The 10,376-nt window shown below is 35.8% G+C and overlaps 1 pseudogene; it reads right to left on the minus strand.

Moving 5' to 3' along the window:
- Window positions 1-1,526: 1,526 nt before the first annotated feature.
- LOC109185719 lies at window positions 1,527-5,948 on the minus strand (annotated as a pseudogene).
- Window positions 5,949-10,376: the final 4,428 nt, after the last annotated feature.

Genomic DNA, 10,376 nt, shown 5'->3' on the forward strand with positions numbered 1-10,376 from the left:
TTTATCTTTAAAAAGATTTAGTTTGTTAATCATGTTAAGAAAAGTGGGGTGTTACAGGTAACCTCCTCAGTTTCATTGCATAAAATTATCAGTTCTTATCATTAGAGTTTCTACCAAAAAAATTTATTTTGTGTCTCTTGCATGGCTTTCTAAACTCCCTTTCTTCTATAACCAACTATCAAAAGTATAAAGGTATTACCCAGGAAGAGAAAATCTCTAGAAAAATTATTAGACAATTGTTGGCTAAACCTGATATATTGTGTTGATTATTAGGAAGACCCGTAGTAGCCCATCTCCCGAAGAGTTGAGTGAACAAGAAGGGTTGAGTTATCTGATAACCTAAGGCGTTTATACAAAGTATGAGTTAAACTTACTTTGTTTCACTACAAGAAAAATGCACATAGACAACGGTTAAAAACCGTTGTCGTAGGGGTAAAACTTCTGTTGTTGAAGCCGGTGTTGTTGTAGGTCACGCGCATAGACAACGGTTTTTAACCGTTGTCTTTTCTAGAAACGACAACGGTTTTTCAACCGTTGTCTATTAAGTGTTGTTGAAACCGGTGTTGTTAAAAGTCACGCACATAGACAACGGTTTTAAACCGTTGTCTTTTCAAGAAACGACAACGGTTTTCTAACCGTTGTCTATTAAGTGTTGTTGAAACCGGTGTTGTTAAAAGTCACGCACATAGACAACGGTTAAAAACCGTTGTCTTTTCCTGAAACGACAACGGTTTTCGAACCGTTGTTTATTAAGTGTTGTTGAAACCGGTGTTGTTAAAAGTCACGCACATAGACAACGGTTAAAAACCGTTGTCTTTTCTTGAAACGACAACGGTTTTCGAACCGTTGTCTATTAAGTGTTGTTGAAACCGGTGTTGTTAAAAGTCACGCACATAGACAACGGTTAAAAACCGTTGTCTTTTCTTGAAACGACAACGGTTTTCGAACCGTTGTCTATTAAGTGTTGTTGAAACCGGTGTTGTTAAAAGTCACACACATAGACAACGGTTATAAACCGTTGTCTTTTCTATCAACGACAACGGTTTTTGACCCGTTGTCTATTCAATGTTGTTGAAACCAGTGTTGTTAAAAGTGATGCACATAGACAACGGTTTTTTAACTGTTGTCTATTGTGTGTTGTTGAAATTGCTGTTGTTAAAAGTCACGCCCATAAACTGTTGTCTTTCGTAGAAAAGACAACAGTTTCAAACTGTTCTCTATTGTAAAATAGACAACGATTTTTAACCGTTGTCTCAACGGTTTTTAACCTGCTTAAATTTTAATCATATACCAAAAAACAATTTATCCATTCACCATGGCCAAGTGTAGTTACATAATTTTGCACAAGCTAAGGTTCAACATAACAAGTGTAAATACTTCCATGACCAATTCTCATCGAATCAAATATCATCCAAGTCATAATAATACAAAAAACAATTCGACGAAGTCGTACTACAACAAACAATTCCACGAAGTCTAAAAGATCACAACGTTCTAATGATCAAATCATACCTACTGTATATAACTTATACAATATCGGCCCATTCAGAACGCACCAGATCAATAACCGCTTTGTCATATTCAACTTGTTGGAACTACATGTAAAAAGTGAGTAAATAAATTAGTAATTGCAATGAAATTCGAAATAAGTTAGGAGTAATTTTCAAGAACCACTATATGGTAATAGAGTTTTAGCAGTTCTAAAGGCAAGAGCTTTTGTATTTTCTCTAATCTCTCCACTTTAAACTTTGTGAATAAAAGGATCAAATTAAAAACTAAAAAGCATTCATTCAATAAACATCAACAATAAATGGAGTACTCAAAATTATACTGGCAACAAGAATCTCAAATGCATCATATTTCCACTTTGAAACATTGAAATCAAAATAATTTTAAACACGAATTAGAAATGGAATTATTACCAGTGCTTGAACAGAATCTTTATCATCAATGTCCGACATGTTCTCAATTAAAGTCTTCAGGTAAGCCATGACATAGAAACCGCATTGGTTACTATCCGGCTGACGAGGAGCCTACAAATGTTAAATAAGATTTGCATGTGCATTACAATTTAACATATACAAACACTTATATGTAATTAGTTACAAATATTAAATTACCTTGACAATTTCCCAAGCAGTTTTACTTCGTCCTTTCTTTCCATTCCCAGAGGCCGCATGAACCATTTTAATAGCCCTTCAAATATATTGTTGATTATTCATATTATGTAATAATCATACTGATATAAATCGAAAGAAATAACAAAAAAAAAACTTACATTTCTACAACATGTTTCCAATCATCATCGCGAATGCGATGACTAAGAGGGTCCCACAAATAAACAATATCCTTACTGACGTTGATAACTGTCAGAATCCAATGGAAACTATACAGAAACACAAAATTATATTACATCAATAGAAAATAATATGCAATGGAAATTATAATTGTAACCATTCTTACCCTACATTACATGGCACCAAAAGTGATGCACTACTTGGATTGTCAATCAGTCTGTCTGCTAAAGCTCGTGCCCTACTTTCCAACTGTTTGTCTAGGAAATTTTTTCTGTTCTTGTCGTTGGCACATGACCTACATGACATGGCTGCATAAATCTGAATTTTTCAAGCTTGTTCTCTTCCATCATCTTTTTATACAAATACCTAACATTGGAATGGAAACTGAATTAGAATAACAAAGCATAGAAGTGATAAGTATATATAATTGACTCGAAATATATATTAAATCATACCATATGTACACAGCAATACATGTGTACGATATTGGCATCAATTGACAAAACGGAGTTACATCTTCGTCGTGCACATATAGAGTACATTCTTCCCCGAAGACATTTTCATCTAGCACTATTTTTAAACTCTCTCCATTCCCAAGTGCACGCTTGTAATAACAGTATAGTAGCCATTATGACTTAGGCATACTTGAGGAGTTCAACTCAAGCTTTTTGACTTCCTTGCTCGGTTTCTTCTTACATTGTTTCTAATTTGCAAAATATACACATATTAGCTAAATAAATAAATATACTAACAAAGGCATGTGAATTTTATGCATACACAAATTAACATCTCCTACAGTTTATATGAAAAATGCAAAACATTTGAAAATTGAGAGGATGAAGCAAATCTGCAAAACATTTGACAGAGGCACCAATACGTAGACAGTAATTTTTGCCTAAGAAACTAAGTAAAATGTAAACTTCAGTAAAGAGTGAATATTTACCTCCAAGACATCTTCTTTGTCAATAAACTGCAGCTCATCATCATCATCTTCGAAATCCAATTTTTGTTTCATAAAACCAATTTCTTCTTCACTCAGCTTCATCGCACCCTTTGCATCCTTTGCAGTACAACTCCCTTTTTCTTCAATCGGAGATGATTTAAAGGCAACATTTTGAAGGACCAAATTTTCTAACTTTGCAACTCTGTCTTCTACTGTTGCTTGTCGTCTTAGAAGGACATTTTTCTCATGGTTAGGAAGCATCCCTTTACCCAATCTGAAATATGTTGAGGGATTGACATGTCCACCTATAGCCCTCACCCGACCTCCATTCTCCTTAGATTCAAGAGCCTGTGTCAGGATGTCCTCATTTGGTCCTTGAAGTTGCAACAAACCATCTTGCTTTTGCTGAATATATTCATCCTGTAATTCATGACAAATGACCATGATAACCACAATCTTTCGAAATACATAAAGAGGATAGTACCAGTAAATTAAAGGTTTTGCTTACAATCTTTGTAAATTTTTTCTTCAAAACATCTCCTTCTATTTCTCCTTGCTTACTAGTTCTCCCTTTCTTCCAAAGTATAGCTCTATTCACTTCGTCATCATCACACAATTCTGTTGACTACAGCCAAGAAGATTTATCAATGTCAAACTAAGGGTTAAAAAGAGTTTAAGTTATTAGTGAAAGTGAATAGAGATAAATACTTACAATTTCACTAGCAAGACGCGCATATCCTTTACGAGCAAGCCTATGTGGATAAAGGTTTTGCTTTCTTCGTACCTTTTGCTGCTCGCTTAGTTTCTAAGACAAACATGATCAAAACTTGACATTATATTTCTGCCATAGCACCATACATTATATTTCTAAGACAAAGATGATGCTTCATGCTTGAAAGGTGAAAACAGACATGATAAAAACAGAAATGAGGAAAAGGGGGAACACTTCATCTTTTTTGATTTCTTAACTGAACTCATTAATTGGTAATATTACACTAAATCTTAATTGTTATACGGTTGGGAACAACCTGAATACATAAATGCTAGACTAAGAAGAATCCTACCTGTTTTAATACGTATTTTGAAACAATAAGTTGTTACAAAAAAGCTAATTAATCAAACACTTATATTAGTTATTTAACCAAATCAAATAAGTCAAAATAAATTAAAAAGCTACCTATTTTACCAAACATGATCAACTCTGAATTGAATTAAATTCTTTAATTTACCTAATCAAAAGAGACTTTCAAGTGAATGTTTACAGGAATTATGTACACTCTATAAAAGGGCATATTTGTTACTTAAAATTGAGGGCACTACTGATCGGTTTTATTAATTTTGATAAAATAAAATATACAAATATATTCAAATTACAATTATAGTATTTTACCACAAAGTATAAACTTCTCAACTTTATATATATATTCTAATTGAATATGCCTCATAAGCAGCATTTACCATATCTATAGGGTTTTCATCAACAAGCTTATGCTCTTCTCCCCTAATTAGACCGCCATCATCTATTGAGTTGTTTAACGTAGCCTTCTCCCCGTGCCATATCCATGACACATACGTTCCATCCATTCCATTACGGTACAAGTGTGCCCTTATAGTATCAAGAGGTTGCTTCCTTAGGTTGCCACATATTGCACATGGGCATGATATTGAATTAGGATCAACGGCATTTTTTTTAGCAAATTGTAAAAAAGATTCTACTCCAACCTCATATTCATAACATAATCTATCTTTTGACATCCATTCTTTGTCCATTGTTTATTTATACACCAATGCTACAAAACAGTCAAGTGACAAGAAAAATAAATTCATATCGCTTAAAAATAATCAAGTAACAACACAAATAAGTATGTATACCAATTTGCCCTAGTTTGGGTAAGACTTTCCATGTTGAGTGCTAATCTTTTGAATATTGAGACTTTGAGACAAGTATGTATGCCAATTGGAAAGTTCCTTAACTCAGATTATGGGACTCTGAATTTCACAAGGCCAAGATATGCTTAGAGTTAAGGTAGAGATTGACTTGTTAAAAAGTATCAATCATAACCTTAATGTGGCAGTTACCTCAGAACAAATTAAGCAATATAATTTTGTAAAAAACTAAGATTTCCTAGTGCCAATATCACATAGAATAGTTTGATCACCTCAACCTCAATAATAAACATGCCATGACAAACTCTAACCATTAAAAAAGATAACTGACCTATTGGAGCACTGGGTAACTGTCCGTCCTTCAAGGGAAGCAGCAACAACCTGCCAATTACTCTCACCAAAAACTTCCACAGCAGCTCTCACTTTATTATCCTCCTCCTCAGTCTTCCTAGTTCAACCATCTGCAAAATGTTAAAAACTAATTACATCAATTTCTATTACTCAAACAGTCAACAGAAGGATCAAATACTACAAGCTTCCTCAATTATGTACAAGGATGAGTGTTGAAGTTGACAAGTCCTGGCAAGAAAATCTACCATATCCAATGACTACCATGAAGCAAAAAATTAAAAACAAATAAAAATTAATTACATGAGAAGGAAGAGGTGCTCTGCAGATAAGGACTTTGTTCTGCACTCCCACTGCTTTTATGTGGCTATATCTCAACAGATTTAAGGTTGTGATCAACAGATTTAAGGTTTGCTTTCTCAAACTGCAACTTGTTTTCCTCCTACTCTATTCCCATCTTTTATATCAACCATGTCCAATCCAATCAATGAACTAACAGATATTACATGTCTATGAAGAGTGTACTAGTAACAAAGGGCTTGAAACATCAGGTCAAATATTCAGATTCAGGCGAGTGATACTGGATTTCATATTGCAAGTTTTGAGTAAAACAATTGTCCAGATCGGGATATCTTAGAACCTGAACAAGAAGCTGACTTGCTTACAAAAACATGAAAAACAGCATGGTTTCTATCAAAGTTTGAACACAGAGCATAGGACCAAAAGTGGAATTGGATCACGTTTTTGGGCTGAAAGAAAAAGAAACAGGACAAATGGTGCTATGAATATGATTCCCTATCAGTGTAACTATGACAAAAAGAAAGCTTGATTGGATACAAATCCATAGCCAATCATATCATCAGGGCTGAAAGAAAAAGAAACATAGAGAATCATACAAACAAAAAAAAGAATACAAAGAAAACAGACAACCATGGATGGTCCTCTTTTGCATGAATTCAAAAGACAAGCTTCATTTTTCCTCAGGAAAAAGTTCAAGACTGCAAGATTGGCCTTAACAGATGTTACCCCTACAGAGATGTAAGCTTAAAAAGATCCATTACAAATTACAAAATCTGCTTCATAAAGGCCTCTATTTCATCAACAATCACTTAATGTGGTGCATGATGATCCATTCTCTATCTTATACTCCGTATTATTATAGTAAAATAATATACCATCACTCCTTTCAACACAACACCATCACCCTTTGGCACTCAAAGTTCTGCATTTGGTGAGATTTTTAACTTATTTTCTATGTGCATGACAGATTAAGATTTTATTTTCTCAAAGCTAAAGCTCCCTGAATTGGTTGTCCCCATATACTCTTATTAACATTTACATACATAATAACATTTACTCCAGCTTTTGGAACCTCTTCTTTTTCAGGTCAACCCCGGGGATCTAGAGTGGCTCCTTACCAGCCGACACCTGAGGCAGATAGTGGTACACAGACTGCTGGGAAACTAGAGTCAATTTCAGCAATGCCAGTATATAAAGACAAAAGTCATGAGGAACTTAGGTTTGAGGATTACCAGGCAGGAGACAAAGTTACTATTTTACCTAGAAAGGTTAAAATGACTACTTCTGCATTTGTGGCCTCATCAACTTCCCCATTTGGTCAGTCATCTGCCAATCCATTTTCTAGCTCAAACAACAAACCCAACATTTGGTTCTAGCTTAAGTTTCAATACTCAATCATCACCATTATTCCAGCCAACTACACCTTCGTTTGGACAGACTACTTTTGGTCAACCAAGGTCCAAATGGCATTCCAAAATTTTGCACAACAAAACAAATACTGTACGGCATTCCAAAATATCCAAAATTTTGCACACATTGATACAATCAGACCTAGCTTGGATAAATTTGACAGATTATTACATTAAAATAGAAAAGCTAACCTTAAAAGCTAAACCTCATGGCGGCGGCAGCTGGACCGACGGCGACACAGGATGGCGGCGGCGATGGCGGAAGAGGTTGGGCTTTGGCGACGGCGTCGAAGCTTGGACGGTCGGCGGTCGGCGACACAAGATGGCGGCGGCGAGGGCAGTACGCGGTCGGCGGAGAGCACCCACTGCGGAGCAGTTACCGGAGACTGGCGAAGAGTGAAGGAGGTTAGCGGAGAGTGAATGAGGAAATTTTGAACTAGCCCTATTTTTGCGCTATTTTGTCTTAGAGGGAAGACAAAAATTTCCCAATTTTGTCTTAGAGGGAAATTTTAATTTGTATTAGCTTAAAGGGAAATTTCGTAATAAAATATTAATTTAATTACTCGAGTCGCTACATTCGGTCAATTAAAATTGAATCGGGTATATAGGTACAGAACACGAGATTCATAGATTTCTATAATGTAGATTCATAATTTCTAATTTAAATACAGTTGTATAGATTAATAATTTATATACAGTAAATTCATAATTTCTATACTACAGATTCATAATTTCTGTATTGTTGATTCACAATTTCTAAAATGTATATTTATAAACACTTGGAAATATAAACATCGCAAATTATAAACACAGCGTTCTGTAATTGTGAATATAGATCAGAGTTATTCAATCATTATGAATATGCATTTCAATTCAAAAATTATGAATATATAGTTTGGTAATTATGACATAGAGCTAATTAAGATCGCGGCGGCAAAAGAAATGGGATATAGCAAACTGTACGGCATCAATCAACTACTCTTTCATATCCATTCTCAACGTGTCTCAGGCATGCCGGGGGGGGGGGGGGGGGGGGTCGATTACCAACAGTTTCAACCTTGTTAGTCATGCGCTAGCCGAAACGGTCGATTACCAACATATAGCTAACCTTAGCTTGTTAGTCATGCGCTAGCCGTAAGGGTCAATTACCAACATATAGCTAACCTTGTTAGTCATGCGCTAGCCGGAATAGTCGATTACCAACCCCGGCCCCTATCATATATATACCGCCCTAAACCCCTACACATCATACCGCACAATTATGAACACCACTCCATATTGTTTTTTATACTTGATAATATATTATTATTATTATTTTGAATTCATAGATTGGTCTTTATTGTAATATAATTGAAAATAAAACTTTAATGAATTTAATTACTTTTAATTTTTGGTGAATAATTTTATATTTAAATATGAACGAAAATAGAACTATTTTGGTAATATACTAGATGTTGCGCTTGAGTACATAAGTGTTGTTGTGGCTTGGTGGGTTTAGCTTAGTTTATTATGTTAGAGGTCTTAGGTTCTATTTTTCCTGGGGGGAACTTTTTAACTATTTTCTAAAATTGTTGTCTTGGTTTTCACAAACAACACAGAAGCAACCCAGTTATATACCAGATGTTGCACCTTTAGACACAAGAGGTTGTGTTGCGTAGTTGGTAAAATCGTGTACTTATTAAGCATGAGGTCATAGGTTCAACTCTTCTAGTTAATGTTTGTGTTTTTATTTTATATACCTGTTAAATAATGTTGCGCAACGACAACGGTTGTTTAAAACCGTTGTCTTTATAGTGTTGTGTATTCAAATACACTTAAAGACAACATACCAAAGACAACGGTTAAATAAAACTGTTGTCTTAAACAAATAAAGAACATGCAAAGACAACGGTTTTATAAAACCGTTGTCGTTTTAGTGTTGTGTATTCGATTACGTTTAATGACAACACACCAACGACAACGGTTAAATAAAACCGTTGTCTTTTTAAAAAAAAAAAAGAGCGCACAAAGACAACGGTTTTAAACAACCGTTGTCTTTCTAGTGTTGTGTATTCCAGTGCGCTTAAAGACAACACACCAACGACAACAGTTAAAAAAACCGTTGTCTTATTTTAAAAAAAACGCACATAGACAACGGTTTTTAAAAACCATTGTCGTTGTGGTGTTGTCTTTTCACAAAATGCACAAAGACAACACACTTATAACAACGGTTAAGTAAAAACTGTTGTCTTTGACAAAAGTGTTGAATCAAAGACAACGGTTTTGGACCAAACTGTTGTCTTTTATACAAAAGACAACACTTTTCTTAAAAACTGTTGTCTTTCTAGTGTTGTCTATGTGCATTTTTCTTGTAGTGTTTGATAATTATATTGGGGCTAAAGTGTCCTTCCGCACCCTAAACCAATAGCGATTGTTCATGCCGCACTCTGAACTTTCATAAGTGCTGATTTGATCCACAAACCAATTAGTTTTTGTCGCCCGGCCTTTTTTGCAGGTCTCCAAGTTTGGCTAATGACATGGTGCCGGTATTTACTGATGTGGCGTTATTAATTTTAATTAAAAATTAAAATATATGAGAGAGAATTTTTTTTTTTAACAAAACAAAAAATGCTCAGGGTTTCTCCGGCGATGAGGAAAAAGAAGTCTTGACTTGTTTTCTTAAGCCAACGATGAAGAAAAGGACGGAGATGACCGGAAGCTTCGTCGGAAAGGATCGTCGGTTCCGATCGCTGCCATCGCTCCACTGCTGCCCTCGTTCAAGCCATGGCTGCCGGCGAGAGTGGAGACCAAAGGCCTCCGCTGCACGCCTTCGCCGGGGCTCCTATAGTCGAGAGAGTGATATAGAGAAAACAGATCAGCTGGAGAAGAACAGAGAGAAAGAGAAATAGGGGGTGGAGGTGGTGGTGGCCGGAGAAGGGGAGAAAGGGGAGGCGGTGAGGAGGTTTAGCAGGGAGGAAGTGGGGAGATCGGAGTTCGAAGATGCTTTAGGGATTTCCGAGCCTCTTCGTACAAATGTTTCACGAAGTTGTCCAGGTTGTTGAAGGAATCTCCACCGTCCTTGATAGCATCCATCGTCGCCGTTCTACCCCGCAGTGCATAATCCCTCACCTCCGCTCCTTTCTCTTTCACGGCTTTGCTGAGTAAACCAGCCAACTCGTCCGAGTCGGCAACAACCTTCTCACCATCACTCGC

This window comes from Ipomoea nil, unplaced genomic scaffold (genome assembly GCF_001879475.1).
Source record: "Ipomoea nil cultivar Tokyo-kokei standard unplaced genomic scaffold, Asagao_1.1 scaffold1353, whole genome shotgun sequence".
Taxonomy (NCBI): Eukaryota; Viridiplantae; Streptophyta; class Magnoliopsida; order Solanales; family Convolvulaceae; genus Ipomoea; species Ipomoea nil.